At 48.9% G+C, this 16252-nt stretch overlaps 2 non-coding genes and 5 pseudogenes across 2 annotated transcripts; all 7 read right to left on the reverse strand.

Annotated features, from left to right (window-relative positions):
- Positions 1-399: 399 nt before the first annotated feature.
- LOC148542585 (U2 spliceosomal RNA) lies at positions 400-499 on the reverse strand (annotated as a pseudogene).
- Positions 500-1898: 1399 nt separating this feature from the next.
- On the reverse strand, positions 1899-2074 carry LOC148542586 (U2 spliceosomal RNA; annotated as a pseudogene).
- Positions 2075-7851: 5777 nt separating this feature from the next.
- LOC148542587 (U2 spliceosomal RNA) lies at positions 7852-7951 on the reverse strand (annotated as a pseudogene).
- A 1399-nt stretch (positions 7952-9350) lies between these two features.
- On the reverse strand, positions 9351-9541 carry LOC148542588 (U2 spliceosomal RNA). Its single transcript, XR_015877939.1, has one exon. It is a non-coding gene; the product is annotated as a U2 spliceosomal RNA (small nuclear RNA).
- Positions 9542-10940: 1399 nt separating this feature from the next.
- LOC148542589 (U2 spliceosomal RNA) lies at positions 10941-11138 on the reverse strand. Its single transcript, XR_015877892.1, has one exon. It is a non-coding gene; the product is annotated as a U2 spliceosomal RNA (small nuclear RNA).
- A 938-nt stretch (positions 11139-12076) lies between these two features.
- On the reverse strand, positions 12077-12149 carry LOC148542590 (U2 spliceosomal RNA; annotated as a pseudogene).
- A 1399-nt stretch (positions 12150-13548) lies between these two features.
- Positions 13549-13722, reverse strand: LOC148542591 (U2 spliceosomal RNA; annotated as a pseudogene).
- Between the last annotated feature and the right edge of the window lie 2530 nt (positions 13723-16252).

Here is a 16252-nt window from a genome sequence, read left to right on the forward strand (position 1 = left end):
GGCAGAGCAAACAAGTCTAACCCAATGCCAGTCGAAGTCCTTCCTCGTCGCGGTCGCAGGGTCTGGTCGCCGCTGGTCGGAGGTCGGGAGACGGCTTCGCAGAGGGCAGAGCAAACAAGTCTAGCCCAATGCTGGTCGAAGTCCTTCCTCGTCGCAGGGTCTGGTCGTCGCTGGTCGGAGGTCGGTTTCACAGAGGGCAGAGCAAACAAGTCTGACCCTCTGCTACTTGTAGTCCTTCCTCGTCGCAGTCGGCAGTCTGGGGGACGCTGGTCGGAGCTTGGCAGTCGCTTCTTCAGAGGGCAGAGCAGCAAGTCTAACCCTCGGCAAGTCGAATCCTTCTTCCTCTCAGCAGTCCTCTTTCAGCTTCCTCGGCCGGTGCAGGTCCAGAAAAAATGCGGCAGCAGGTCCTCTGGGGCCCGAGTGTAGTCACAGTCCAGTCAGTCAGCACTGATAAGAACAGATACTACACTTGATCTTAGCCAAAAGGCCGAGAAGCGATAACCCATTAAGGGCACGGAAAAAACACGCTCCGTTCTGACCTGACTCACACAATCAAGGAGAATGCTAGAGCAGCCACCAATAATCTATGAAGAGCGGCCTCCTGCTGCTTGCGGCCCTGTCCAAGGTGCTTCCAGCTACTGCAATGACTGACCCACAGCAAGGGCCTTTTTTTTTTTTTTTTTTTTTTTTTTGTTGCCCACCACTTGCCTTTACCATAGCTTAGTTACAAGCAGAAGTGCTCTGGGTTTCTTTCCCATACTCTCTTGCTAGCTGCATGATTTGCATTGGCACCGCCTCCTGCAAACCTCTGCCACACCCACCCAAAAGACGCTTTGCGGCCTTCCTTTCTTCGAGCCGTGTCCCTGCAGTTTATTAGACAGTGTAACCCTTCATTGAAATGCTCAGAAACATTGCTCGGAATGTTCACAGTGTCTACGGAATGTTCAGGAAGAAGAGAATGTTGACAGTCAGAACACAGAATGTTGGTGCATTCTCATTCTAATTTTCAAACAACCAACATTCTACTCTGATGTCAGTGTGTTCTGATGTTTACAAGTATTGCACTTGCTTGCTGAGGTCCATTGGAGGGAGACACAGACCACGAGATGCTTTCTCCAATTGATTGTCCTTGCAAATAGGGACCCAAAAAGGTTTCTTGATGGTCGCACGATGCCGAAAGAGGCACATTTAAACCCGTAACAAAACCATTTATTGGAAACAAATTGCTTGACCAAATGAGCGCCAATTTCAAAAGATTAAGCATAAACCTAGTCTCCCAAATTTCTATGTGGGGACAAAGTTTGCAAAATATTCAAGTTGTCCAAATGAAAAGATGGCCAATTCACGACTGCAAAAGTTCAATCTATCCATGTGCAAAAGTTCAATCTATCCGTGTGGTTGGTTGACACTTCTTGGTGCCAAAAAAGTGAAAAAGAGACGCAAACGAATTCAAAATCTAAATGTGGCATCACCTGGGTGGGTTGGAAAATCAGAGCTCAAACTGTAGCATACGTTCATTATGCAATACGTTCTTTGTGCAATTGATTTCCAAATTACTCTGCAACTCAACTCCAATGATATATAATTTGGGTTCAATCCCAGACATAGGCCTAAATGGAGAAAAACAAATGTAGACACAATAAGGCACCAGACGAGACGACACCAAATAAACAGATCTTGTTTATTTTCAGTAGTTACGTACATAAACCAAATGAAGTGTTAAGAAGTGCCAAAGTGCAAGCAGGTGAGTGCAGGAGGCGCAGCAGGTGGTGGTATTGTCATTTGATTGCATGACGTGCAGACACAGGCAAAAGACTAGTTTGTTGAATCTGTAAGAATGAAACAAAGTGAAACGAAAGAGTTAAATAGTTCTTTTCTATTTTTGGATAACAGTTTAGGAAAGGTGCACCGGTCCTGGAAGTAATGCAATACCAGGTCAATGCGTGGAGTGGACAGAGCAAGCTCTTCTTCCATCTCCCTGTTCTAAAAATCCATTTAATATATGGCCCCCAGATAGGGGGCGTATCAGATATTAAACTGATAAGAACAGATTTTTTTGATTGAAAAAAGCATTCTTTATTAACATAAAGATGGCAAAAAACATACATAAATCACACATACAAGTGTACTGTGTCGCAGCACAGCCTAAACCCAATACACTATCAAACATAATCAAACATACAATATAATGCATTGCAAAACATATAGCACAAGGCATCCTATACTATACATAATACTTTGCATTATTCATTCACTACTTAAACAAAAACAACAATCAACAAGGTCTATGGGTGTGGAGGGTAGAGGGGAAGGGAGGGGGGAATCACAGAACTGAAGTTTTTATTGAAAGACAGACACATATATGGGAAGGGTAAATAAATAGAAAGACATATCAACAAAACATCAGTCTCTGTGAAAAATGGGGGAAGGGGCCACTGTCCCAGTCCTTGTTGGACAATCAAGCATGGGGGGAGGGGGCAGAAGAAGGGGGGTTTAGTCCTCTTCTTCCTCAGGGCTGTCCATGATGGAATAGTCTCTTAGCAGGCTGTGAATCAGCCTGCGACAGTCCTGGATAGACATCCTCTCCCTCCGCAGAATGAGGCGATTCCTGGCAAGCCACAAAGCGTCCTTAACACAGTTCATAAGGCGCCAGGCCTCCTGGATTGCCCCATAGGTGTGGGTGCCAGGAAACAGTCCGTAAAGTACCGAGTGGTACGAAAGGTTGCTCCTTGGCACACAGTCTTTGAGTTCATTTTCCAGGGCATCTAACAACAACTGTGCATAAGTACAGTCCCAAAACAAGTGCATAGCTGTTTCCTCGTGAGAGATGCACCAGGGGCAATGTCTGTACCTGCACAGGTTACGGGAGTGCATGAATGTCCTTAGGGGCAGACCCCCTTGGATTGCCATCCATGACATGTCCTTGTGTCTATTTGTGAGCCTTTTGGAGGCCACATTGTCCCATACCTGCTTGGCAGTTGCTGAAGGGAGCCCTGGAATAGGCTCCATGACGTCTTTTGCTCTGATGAGCTTGTGGATAGTCTTTGGTTTCCACAAGTCAGGTTTAACTCCCTCCAGTTGGTGCTCCCTCACAAACTTGGACACGTCCAGGTAGAACCAGGGAGTGTTCCAGTTGTAAGGGATGGAGCTGTCCCACTTAGCCCAGCCTAGGGCCCTCCAAAGGGGTAGGAGGAAAAAGCGAGACATGGAGTTTCCTGCAGAGTCATTATCAGTCTCACACAAAGTCCTGCGGATACAGTTGCAAACAAAGAAGGCTCGCAGCATGGTGGGGATATCTGGTATTCCCTTTCCACCTTTGAGGGGCTCCTTGTACATAACTGTCCGCTTTACTCTGTCCATCTTGGAGCCCCAGATGAAGTGAAACACTGCCCTTGTGATGGCCCTGCAGACCGTGACCAGAGGTGGCCAGGCCTGCGCTGTGTACTGCAGAACGGGAAGGATCTCGTTGCGCAGTACAAGTGCTTTTCCTTCGATGGTAAGGTCTCTGAGGCTCCACAGTCCAATTTTTTGCCTTACAGTGGCAAGTCTTTCGTCCCAGCACTTCAGGGCCGCACCTTCACCACCAAGCCAGACTCCCAGAATTTTGATGAAGTCCGGCTTGACAGCAAAGGGGAATGGAGCGGAGGATGACAGGTGCCACTGCCCGAACAGCATAGCCTCTGACTTCCCGCAGTTGACTTTTGCCCCTGAAGCTCGGCCGAAGCTCTCGCAGGTCTGGACGAGTGCTGTCACCGAACTCTGGTCAGCGCAGAAGACAGTGACGTCGTCCATGTACAGCGAGCACTTGGCCTCTCTACGGTCTGGACCCGGTGCGATGACCCCTCTGATCTCTGGTTTCCGTCTGATGCATACAGCCAGGAGCTCTATAACACAAACAAAAAGAAGAGGTGAAAGAGGGCAGCCTTGTCTGACCCCAGATAGAATAGGAAAGGGGTCAGTCTTCCAGCCGTTCACCAACACCGAGCTGTGAATATCAAGGTACATCAGGTTAACATACGTGCAAAACATTTCACCAAGCCCAAACCTCTGCAGGACCCTACCCATCAACTCATGTGAGACACGGTCAAAGGCCTTCTCCTGGTCAAGGCTGACCAGAGCCGCATGCACGTTCCGGTCCTTGATGTAATGGACCGTGTCTCTGAGGAGGGCAAGGCTATCTGCAATCCTGCGGCCAGGAATGCCGCAGGTCTGGTCCGGGTGAATGATCTGTCCGATGACAGCCTTCAGCCTGTTGGCAAGTACCTTGGCCAGGATCTTGTAGTCCACGTTCAGGAGAGAGATGGGCCTCCAATTTTTCAGCTCACATCTCTCCCCCTTACGCTTATACAAGATCGTGATCAGTCCCTCCCTCAGTGAAGGAGGCATTTTGCCCTCCACCACCATCTCCTTGTACAGCTCGAGCAGGTCCGGGCCAATGAGGTCCCACAGCGCTACATAGAGCTCTGCTGGGAGACCATCACTGCCCGGGGTCCTGCCCTGCCTAAAGGATTTAGCGGCAGAGTGCAACTCCTCCAACACCAAGGGAGCATCCATGGCTGCTTTACCTGCAGGATCAATAGTGTTAGTGATACCTGACAGGAACTCATCAGCCACAGTACTGTCCGTCGTCTTTGGGGAGTAGAGGTCGCCATAGTAGTCCGTGATGACCTTCATGACGCCCTCCTTCCCCTGCCTGGGAATACCGGTCTCATCTCGCAGCTCAGTCAGGGGCGTGTGGCCAGAGTGGAGTTTCCTGAAAAAGAAAGAGTTACATTTCTCACCCTTCTCCAGGTTCTCCACCTTGGAACGGAAGACGATGCGTCTGGATTCCTCCTCGAAGTGCCCTTTCAGGCTCTTTTTGGTCTCCTCCAGATCATCTCTCACGTCCCAGCCGCACCGTTGGAGGTCCTGCAGGGACTGCAGTTGTCTCTGCAGTCCCTTGAAGTTCCTCTTTCGGTCGCACGCCTGTTGTCTTCCTTTGACCTGAAAGAAACTGCGAATGTTAGCCTTAACATATTCCCACCAATCACTCATGCATTCAAAATAGCATTTATCATTCTTCCATGTGATGTAGGCATCCTTCAGCTCGGCCAGCACCTCCTCCCTTTCCAGCAGAGCACAGTTCAACTTCCAGGAGCCTGGGCCAGGAGGAAAACCATTGCCCAGGTCTCCTTGGAAGAGAATGGCTCTGTGGTCAGAGAAGAAGCAGGGAACCATAGCATGCCTGTTCTGCTTCACTGCTCTAGAGGTAAACACAAAGTCAATGCGGGAATGCACCGAGCCATCGGGGCGGCTCCACGTGTAATTCACGGAGCCAGCCCCCATGGAGCCCACAGCATCCCGCAGAGAAGCTTCGGTTACCATTTCTATGAGCAGTTTAGATGTCAAATCAAGCTTAGCAGTGTTGCAGGTGCTGCGTCCATCCTCTTCCATGGGGCAGTTGAAATCTCCGGCCATCACTACTGCCCTAGTGGTTGCGAGCTGCAGCCGCAGGGTCTGGAAAAGCTCCAAACGCTCGTTCTTACCAGGGGGTGCATACACACAGATTAGCCTAATAGGCTCACCTGCCCAGGAGCCGTCTACGATAAGCAATCTGCCGCAGACGAGCTCCTGAACAGAATCTAGTGTGAAGAGGCTCCCCCTAATAAGAATGGCGACCCCTGCAGACTTACACTCACCCCCACCAGACCAATAGGACGGACCGTGAGACCACTGCCGGCCCAGATGTCTATAAGACCTGGAAAAAGGAATAGAGCATTCCTGCAACATGTAAACATCACATTTCTGAGTATCTAAAAATGCAAACACAGACTGTCTTCTAAACTTATCCTTAATACTCCTCACATTAATGGTAAAAAGGGAAAAAGACACCATTAGTTGGGAGAAAAAAGGTTAGAACACGGAAAATACATTTAGCTACCACTCTTGTCGGGCGGTGCTTCCTCTTGAACGGTTGCTGGGTCGCCCTGTTGGGGCGGCTGCATACAGCTCTGGATCAGCTGTTCGATTAAGTTGTCAGCATTAAGGTCAGGTACTACCTCCTCCACGAGGCTTTCCACCATCGCCTCCATCTCGTCCTCTAGTGGAAGAGGGTTTTCGACCTGTTCTACCGCCAACTTCTTGGAAGGGTCGGGGTCAGCAGCTGGGCTGTCAAACTCCTTTCGCTTCCTGCTCGACTGTTGAGTGCCTGCAGAGGATACAAGAGGGGGAAACTCTTCCTCGGAGAGGAGAGAGACAGGGGGGGTGGAAGAGACAGTGGGATGGAGAAGGGAGCGGGAGGGAGAGGGGGGAGGGGTTGTGCCAGCAGTGGGGGTGGGAGTTGCTGTCACAGTGGGAGGAGGGCGTGGGGTAGGATGGGTGGGAAGGGGTGGGGTAGGAAGGGTAGGACGGGTGCGGGGGGGTGGGGTGGGGGTGGAAGGTTTCTTACCCTCCTGGCGCCTCTGCTGGCCTTGTCCAGTCACTGCTGCCACATAGGATTTTGCCCTATTGGGGCAGTCTCTGTAGACATGGTTCACCTCCCCACAGAGGTTGCATGTCTTCTGGGTGGGGCAATCCTTGGTGTCGTGTCCCGCCACCTTGCACTTCTTGCAGGCTGCCACCTTGCAGTCTCTCCCAATGTGGTCCTTCCCACCGCAGGTCTTGCAGATCCGCGGCTGGTCCGGATAACTGAGAAATCCTGCAGATGCGCCCAGGGAGAAGAACTGTGGCAGGTGCACAACTCCATCGGGGCTCCAGTTATCTTTTAGGAGCTTGACGATGACAGCCCACTTGCCTGTCCAGAAGCCATTCCTGTCCAGGATCTTGGAGGGCTCCTTGATCACCGTGCAGAAACGGCCCAGGAAAGTGGCGATGTCCTTGCCAGGCGTGTGTGGGTTCCGCATTGAAACCGTCACCCGCCTCTCCTCTCTTTGAATAGGGCAATTGCCCACAAAGCGAGAGAAAGGGGATTCAGGCCTCGCCGCTTTCACCGCTTCCCAGTACCTCTTGCAGATTGCAATGGAGGCAAAGGTCACATAAAAGATCCCCTTGAGATAGTTCTGTATGCTGAGGGTTTCAGCAGTCGAGAACCCCTGCTCAAGGACCATCTTCTTGCCGAAGGTCTCCGTCGTCATGTCCGGCATCTTTCCTTCCACCTCCTTCAGCTTCATCACGACGGTCTGCCTCATCCAGGGCTCCAAGGCTGGGGTACCCTTGGGCTGGGTCTGGCTGGGCTTCTCGGTGGCTGTTGCTGGAGGGGCGGTGGAGGTGGATGGGACCTGGTCGGGCAGAGCTTCGGCCGGCTTCGGTCCCTTCTTTGCCGCCTTCTTCCTGGCAGAGGTGGCTGGAGCGGAGGCTGAGGCTGGCACCGGGGTGGGGGCAGCTGAGGCCATCTCTCCTGCTTCTTGCCCGGGGTCGAAGTTGGGCTGGAGAAGGGTCTGCGGCGGTCGGAGGTCGGAAGTCGCTTTCGCAGAGGGCAGAGCAAACAAGTCTAACCCAATGCCAGTCGAAGTCCTTCCTCGTCGCGGTCGCAGGGTCTGGTCGCCGCTGGTCGGAGGTCGGGGGACGGCTTCGCAGAGGGCAGAGCAAACAAGTCTAGCCCAATGCTGGTCGAAGTCCTTCCTCGTCGCAGGGTCTGGTCGTCGCTGGTCGGAGGTCGGTTTCACAGAGGGCAGAGCAAACAAGTCTGACCCTCTGCTACTTGTAGTCCTTCCTCGTCGCAGTCGGCAGTCTGGGGGACGCTGGTCGGAGCTTGGCAGTCGCTTCTTCAGAGGGCAGAGCAGCAAGTCTAACCCTCGGCAAGTCGAATCCTTCTTCCTCTCAGCAGTCCTCTTTCAGCTTCCTCGGCCGGTGCAGGTCCAGAAAAAATGCGGCAGCAGGTCCTCTGGAGCCCGAGTGTAGTCACAGTCCAGTCAGTCAGCACTGATAAGAACAGATACTACACTTGATCTTAGCCAAAAGGCCGAGAAGCGATAACCCATTAAGGGCACGGAAAAAACACGCTCCGTTCTGACCTGACTCACACAATCAAGGAGAATGCTAGAGCAGCCACCAATAATCTATGAAGAGCGGCCTCCTGCTGCTTGCGGCCCTGTCCAAGGTGCTTCCAGCTACTGCAATGACTGACCCACAGCAAGGGCCTTTTTTTTTTTTTTTTTTTTTTTTTTGTTGCCCACCACTTGCCTTTACCATAGCTTAGTTACAAGCAGAAGTGCTCTGGGTTTCTTTCCCATACTCTCTTGCTAGCTGCATGATTTGCATTGGCACCGCCTCCTGCAAACCTCTGCCACACCCACCCAAAAGACGCTTTGCGGCCTTCCTTTCTTCGAGCCGTGTCCCTGCAGTTTATTAGACAGTGTAACCCTTCATTGAAATGCTCAGAAACATTGCTCGGAATGTTCACAGTGTCTACGGAATGTTCAGGAAGAAGAGAATGTTGACAGTCAGAACACAGAATGTTGGTGCATTCTCATTCTAATTTTCAAACAACCAACATTCTACTCTGATGTCAGTGTGTTCTGATGTTTACAAGTATTGCACTTGCTTGCTGAGGTCCATTGGAGGGAGACACAGACCACGAGATGCTTTCTCCAATTGATTGTCCTTGCAAATAGGGACCCAAAAAGGTTTCTTGATGGTCGCACGATGCCGAAAGAGGCACATTTAAACCCGTAACAAAACCATTTATTGGAAACAAATTGCTTGACCAAATGAGCGCCAATTTCAAAAGATTAAGCATAAACCTAGTCTCCCAAATTTCTATGTGGGGACAAAGTTTGCAAAATATTCAAGTTGTCCAAATGAAAAGATGGCCAATTCACGACTGCAAAAGTTCAATCTATCCATGTGCAAAAGTTCAATCTATCCGTGTGGTTGGTTGACACTTCTTGGTGCCAAAAAAGTGAAAAAGAGACGCAAACGAATTCAAAATCTAAATGTGGCATCACCTGGGTGGGTTGGAAAATCAGAGCTCAAACTGTAGCATACGTTCATTATGCAATACGTTCTTTGTGCAATTGATTTCCAAATTACTCTGCAACTCAACTCCAATGATATATAATTTGGGTTCAATCCCAGACATAGGCCTAAATGGAGAAAAACAAATGTAGACACAATAAGGCACCAGACGAGACGACACCAAATAAACAGATCTTGTTTATTTTCAGTAGTTACGTACATAAACCAAATGAAGTGTTAAGAAGTGCCAAAGTGCAAGCAGGTGAGTGCAGGAGGCGCAGCAGGTGGTGGTATTGTCATTTGATTGCATGACGTGCAGACACAGGCAAAAGACTAGTTTGTTGAATCTGTAAGAATGAAACAAAGTGAAACGAAAGAGTTAAATAGTTCTTTTCTATTTTTGGATAACAGTTTAGGAAAGGTGCACCGGTCCTGGAAGTAATGCAATACCAGGTCAATGCGTGGAGTGGACAGAGCAAGCTCTTCTTCCATCTCCCTGTTCTAAAAATCCATTTAATATATGGCCCCCAGATAGGGGGCGTATCAGATATTAAACTGATAAGAACAGATACTACACTTGATCTTAGCCAAAAGGCCGAGAAGCGATAACCCATTAAGGGCACGGAAAAAACACGCTCCGTTCTGACCTGACTCACACAATCAAGGAGAATGCTAGAGCAGCCACCAATAATCTATGAAGAGCGGCCTCCTGCTGCTTGCGGCCCTGTCCAAGGTGCTTCCAGCTACTGCAATGACTGACCCACAGCAAGGGCCTTTTTTTTTTTTTTTTTTTTTTTTTTGTTGCCCACCACTTGCCTTTACCATAGCTTAGTTACAAGCAGAAGTGCTCTGGGTTTCTTTCCCATACTCTCTTGCTAGCTGCATGATTTGCATTGGCACCGCCTCCTGCAAACCTCTGCCACACCCACCCAAAAGACGCTTTGCGGCCTTCCTTTCTTCGAGCCGTGTCCCTGCAGTTTATTAGACAGTGTAACCCTTCATTGAAATGCTCAGAAACATTGCTCGGAATGTTCACAGTGTCTACGGAATGTTCAGGAAGAAGAGAATGTTGACAGTCAGAACACAGAATGTTGGTGCATTCTCATTCTAATTTTCAAACAACCAACATTCTACTCTGATGTCAGTGTGTTCTGATGTTTACAAGTATTGCACTTGCTTGCTGAGGTCCATTGGAGGGAGACACAGACCACGAGATGCTTTCTCCAATTGATTGTCCTTGCAAATAGGGACCCAAAAAGGTTTCTTGATGGTCGCACGATGCCGAAAGAGGCACATTTAAACCCGTAACAAAACCATTTATTGGAAACAAATTGCTTGACCAAATGAGCGCCAATTTCAAAAGATTAAGCATAAACCTAGTCTCCCAAATTTCTATGTGGGGACAAAGTTTGCAAAATATTCAAGTTGTCCAAATGAAAAGATGGCCAATTCACGACTGCAAAAGTTCAATCTATCCATGTGCAAAAGTTCAATCTATCCGTGTGGTTGGTTGACACTTCTTGGTGCCAAAAAAGTGAAAAAGAGACGCAAACGAATTCAAAATCTAAATGTGGCATCACCTGGGTGGGTTGGAAAATCAGAGCTCAAACTGTAGCATACGTTCATTATGCAATACGTTCTTTGTGCAATTGATTTCCAAATTACTCTGCAACTCAACTCCAATGATATATAATTTGGGTTCAATCCCAGACATAGGCCTAAATGGAGAAAAACAAATGTAGACACAATAAGGCACCAGACGAGACGACACCAAATAAACAGATCTTGTTTATTTTCAGTAGTTACGTACATAAACCAAATGAAGTGTTAAGAAGTGCCAAAGTGCAAGCAGGTGAGTGCAGGAGGCGCAGCAGGTGGTGGTATTGTCATTTGATTGCATGACGTGCAGACACAGGCAAAAGACTAGTTTGTTGAATCTGTAAGAATGAAACAAAGTGAAACGAAAGAGTTAAATAGTTCTTTTCTATTTTTGGATAACAGTTTAGGAAAGGTGCACCGGTCCTGGAAGTAATGCAATACCAGGTCAATGCGTGGAGTGGACAGAGCAAGCTCTTCTTCCATCTCCCTGTTCTAAAAATCCATTTAATATATGGCCCCCAGATAGGGGGCGTATCAGATATTAAACTGATAAGAACAGATTTTTTTTTTTTTTTTTTTTTTTTTCTCGAAGCCCGAGGTGCAATGGCTTCAAACACCCAGTGGAAAACAGTGCAAAACTGTGCTGGGGGCATAGGACCTTGGACCCTCTCCAAAAGGAGAAGGGCCCCGTTACTCCCCAACTCCTCAGAGCCAAAAGGTCAACTGAGGAGAAAAGGGTCTTCGGATCTCCCCTCGCCGAAGCTTGAGGAGACCCCTTGAGTCCCCGACCCCCGGAGCCAAAAGGCCCCTTAGGGGGCAAGGGTCTTCAGACTTCCCTCCGCCTCACGGCTCGGGGTCGTCCCTTTCTCCCCAGGGTTGGCCGAAGCTTCCCCCTGGGGAACGAACAAAACCTTCAGCCCTCCCCAAAAGGAGAGGGCCATGGCTACAAGGGGAGAGGTGGCCCATAAGGGTCTCACCTAAACCCCATCAAAACACGTGACACAACACACAAATAACATAAAAATGTGTAGTGAAGGTGCAAAAAAAGTGCAAACACACGTGTAAAATAAATAAATAAGACCCCAGCCTTACAGGCCGTGGGAAAAATAAAAATTATCCTTGCCCTAGCCAAAAGGCCGGGGCAAAGGAAAGTGCAGACAGAAGTAGGTGAAGTGCAAGTGCAAAGTGCCGTACTAGTGCAATGGGTGTGACCAATACCCGTGCATTTTCAGGCACCCCTGGCTCTGCCATACCAGGGGCACAGGCACCTCGGGCTTCAGGCTGCTCCCGGCCCTGGCAAGACCAAGTGTTTCTCCGTTCCCTGCCAGGGTACTGGACCAACCACCCTTAAGAGAGTGAGTACTACGCCCCGGCCGTTCTCCGCTCCAACGCAGGGGCCTCCTTCGCCCCCTTTTAGGACAGCGGATACTAGCGCCGAGTGTTTCCCCACTCTCTACCAGGAGTCAGTCCTCCCCCAGCACAGTACTCCACAGGGTTTTTCCCCATTCTCCCCCAGAAGCGACATCCAAACCTCTGGAGGCAGAACAGGTACTCCACCCCATGTTTCCCAAGAACAGATACTACACTTGATCTTAGCCAAAAGGCCGAGAAGCGATAACCCATTAAGGGCACGGAAAAAACACGCTCCGTTCTGACCTGACTCACACAATCAAGGAGAATGCTAGAGCAGCCACCAACAATCTATGAAGAGCGGCCTCCTGCTGCTTGCGGCCCTGTCCAAGGTGCTTCCAGCTACTGCAATGACTGACCCACAGCAAGGGCCTTTTTTTTTTTTTTTTTTTTTTTTTTGTTGCCCACCACTTGCCTTTACCATAGCTTAGTTACAAGCAGAAGTGCTCTGGGTTTCTTTCCCATACTCTCTTGCTAGCTGCATGATTTGCATTGGCACCGCCTCCTGCAAACCTCTGCCACACCCACCCAAAAGACGCTTTGCGGCCTTCCTTTCTTCGAGCCGTGTCCCTGCAGTTTATTAGACAGTGTAACCCTTCATTGAAATGCTCAGAAACATTGCTCGGAATGTTCACAGTGTCTACGGAATGTTCAGGAAGAAGAGAATGTTGACAGTCAGAACACAGAATGTTGGTGCATTCTCATTCTAATTTTCAAACAACCAACATTCTACTCTGATGTCAGTGTGTTCTGATGTTTACAAGTATTGCACTTGCTTGCTGAGGTCCATTGGAGGGAGACACAGACCACGAGATGCTTTCTCCAATTGATTGTCCTTGCAAATAGGGACCCAAAAAGGTTTCTTGATGGTCGCACGATGCCGAAAGAGGCACATTTAAACCCGTAACAAAACCATTTATTGGAAACAAATTGCTTGACCAAATGAGCGCCAATTTCAAAAGATTAAGCATAAACCTAGTCTCCCAAATTTCTATGTGGGGACAAAGTTTGCAAAATATTCAAGTTGTCCAAATGAAAAGATGGCCAATTCACGACTGCAAAAGTTCAATCTATCCATGTGCAAAAGTTCAATCTATCCGTGTGGTTGGTTGACACTTCTTGGTGCCAAAAAAGTGAAAAAGAGACGCAAACGAATTCAAAATCTAAATGTGGCATCACCTGGGTGGGTTGGAAAATCAGAGCTCAAACTGTAGCATACGTTCATTATGCAATACGTTCTTTGTGCAATTGATTTCCAAATTACTCTGCAACTCAACTCCAATGATATATAATTTGGGTTCAATCCCAGACATAGGCCTAAATGGAGAAAAACAAATGTAGACACAATAAGGCACCAGACGAGACGACACCAAATAAACAGATCTTGTTTATTTTCAGTAGTTACGTACATAAACCAAATGAAGTGTTAAGAAGTGCCAAAGTGCAAGCAGGTGAGTGCAGGAGGCGCAGCAGGTGGTGGTATTGTCATTTGATTGCATGACGTGCAGACACAGGCAAAAGACTAGTTTGTTGAATCTGTAAGAATGAAACAAAGTGAAACGAAAGAGTTAAATAGTTCTTTTCTATTTTTGGATAACAGTTTAGGAAAGGTGCACCGGTCCTGGAAGTAATGCAATACCAGGTCAATGCGTGGAGTGGACAGAGCAAGCTCTTCTTCCATCTCCCTGTTCTAAAAATCCATTTAATATATGGCCCCCAGATAGGGGGCGTATCAGATATTAAACTGATAAGAACAGATTTTTGATTGAAAAAAGCATTCTTTATTAACATAAAGATGGCAAAAAACATACATAAATCACACATACAAGTGTACTGTGTCGCAGCACAGCCTAAACCCAATACACTATCAAACATAATCAAACATACAATATAATGCATTGCAAAACATATAGCACAAGGCATCCTATACTATACATAATACTTTGCATTATTCATTCACTACTTAAACAAAAACAACAATCAACAAGGTCTATGGGTGTGGAGGGTAGAGGGGAAGGGAGGGGGGAATCACAGAACTGAAGTTTTTATTGAAAGACAGACACATATATGGGAAGGGTAAATAAATAGAAAGACATATCAACAAAACATCAGTCTCTGTGAAAAATGGGGGAAGGGGCCACTGTCCCAGTCCTTGTTGGACAATCAAGCATGGGGGGAGGGGGCAGAAGAAGGGGGGTTTAGTCCTCTTCTTCCTCAGGGCTGTCCATGATGGAATAGTCTCTTAGCAGGCTGTGAATCAGCCTGCGACAGTCCTGGATAGACATCCTCTCCCTCCGCAGAATGAGGCGATTCCTGGCAAGCCACAAAGCGTCCTTAACACAGTTCATAAGGCGCCAGGCCTCCTGGATTGCCCCATAGGTGTGGGTGCCAGGAAACAGTCCGTAAAGTACCGAGTGGTACGAAAGGTTGCTCCTTGGCACACAGTCTTTGAGTTCATTTTCCAGGGCATCTAACAACAACTGTGCATAAGTACAGTCCCAAAACAAGTGCATAGCTGTTTCCTCGTGAGAGATGCACCAGGGGCAATGTCTGTACCTGCACAGGTTACGGGAGTGCATGAATGTCCTTAGGGGCAGACCCCCTTGGATTGCCATCCATGACATGTCCTTGTGTCTATTTGTGAGCCTTTTGGAGGCCACATTGTCCCATACCTGCTTGGCAGTTGCTGAAGGGAGCCCTGGAATAGGCTCCATGACGTCTTTTGCTCTGATGAGCTTGTGGATAGTCTTTGGTTTCCACAAGTCAGGTTTAACTCCCTCCAGTTGGTGCTCCCTCACAAACTTGGACACGTCCAGGTAGAACCAGGGAGTGTTCCAGTTGTAAGGGATGGAGCTGTCCCACTTAGCCCAGCCTAGGGCCCTCCAAAGGGGTAGGAGGAAAAAGCGAGACATGGAGTTTCCTGCAGAGTCATTATCAGTCTCACACAAAGTCCTGCGGATACAGTTGCAAACAAAGAAGGCTCGCAGCATGGTGGGGATATCTGGTATTCCCTTTCCACCTTTGAGGGGCTCCTTGTACATAACTGTCCGCTTTACTCTGTCCATCTTGGAGCCCCAGATGAAGTGAAACACTGCCCTTGTGATGGCCCTGCAGACCGTGACCAGAGGTGGCCAGGCCTGCGCTGTGTACTGCAGAACGGGAAGGATCTCGTTGCGCAGTACAAGTGCTTTTCCTTCGATGGTAAGGTCTCTGAGGCTCCACAGTCCAATTTTTTGCCTTACAGTGGCAAGTCTTTCGTCCCAGCACTTCAGGGCCGCACCTTCACCACCAAGCCAGACTCCCAGAATTTTGATGAAGTCCGGCTTGACAGCAAAGGGGAATGGAGCGGAGGATGACAGGTGCCACTGCCCGAACAGCATAGCCTCTGACTTCCCGCAGTTGACTTTTGCCCCTGAAGCTCGGCCGAAGCTCTCGCAGGTCTGGACGAGTGCTGTCACCGAACTCTGGTCAGCGCAGAAGACAGTGACGTCGTCCATGTACAGCGAGCACTTGGCCTCTCTACGGTCTGGACCCGGTGCGATGACCCCTCTGATCTCTGGTTTCCGTCTGATGCATACAGCCAGGAGCTCTATAACACAAACAAAAATAAGAGGTGAAAGAGGGCAGCCTTGTCTGACCCCAGATAGAATAGGAAAGGGGTCAGTCTTCCAGCCGTTCACCAACACCGAGCTGTGAATATCAAGGTACATCAGGTTAACATACGTGCAAAACATTTCACCAAGCCCAAACCTCTGCAGGACCCTGCCCATCAACTCATGTGAGACACGGTCAAAGGCCTTCTCCTGGTCAAGGCTGACCAGAGCCGCATGCACGTTCCGGTCCTTGATGTAATGGACCGTGTCTCTGAGGAGGGCAAGGCTATCTGCAATCCTGCGGCCAGGAATGCCGCAGGTCTGGTCCGGGTGAATGATCTGTCCGATGACAGCCTTCAGCCTGTTGGCAAGTACCTTGGCCAGGATCTTGTAGTCCACGTTCAGGAGAGAGATGGGCCTCCAATTTTTCAGCTCACATCTCTCCCCCTTACGCTTATACAAGATCGTGATCAGTCCCTCCCTCAGTGAAGGAGGCATTTTGCCCTCCACCACCATCTCCTTGTACAGCTCGAGCAGGTCCGGGCCAATGAGGTCCCACAGCGCTACATAGAGCTCTGCTGGGAGACCATCACTGCCCGGGGTCCTGCCCTGCCTAAAGGATTTAGCGGCAGAGTGCAACTCCTCCAACACCAAGGGAGCATCCATGGCTGCTTTACCTGCAGGATCAATAGTGTTAGTGATACCTGACAGGAACT

Source organism: Taudactylus pleione, unplaced genomic scaffold (genome assembly GCF_031769625.1).
Source record: "Taudactylus pleione unplaced genomic scaffold, aTauple2 ptg000012l, whole genome shotgun sequence".
Lineage (NCBI taxonomy): Eukaryota > Metazoa > Chordata > Amphibia > Anura > Myobatrachidae > Taudactylus > Taudactylus pleione.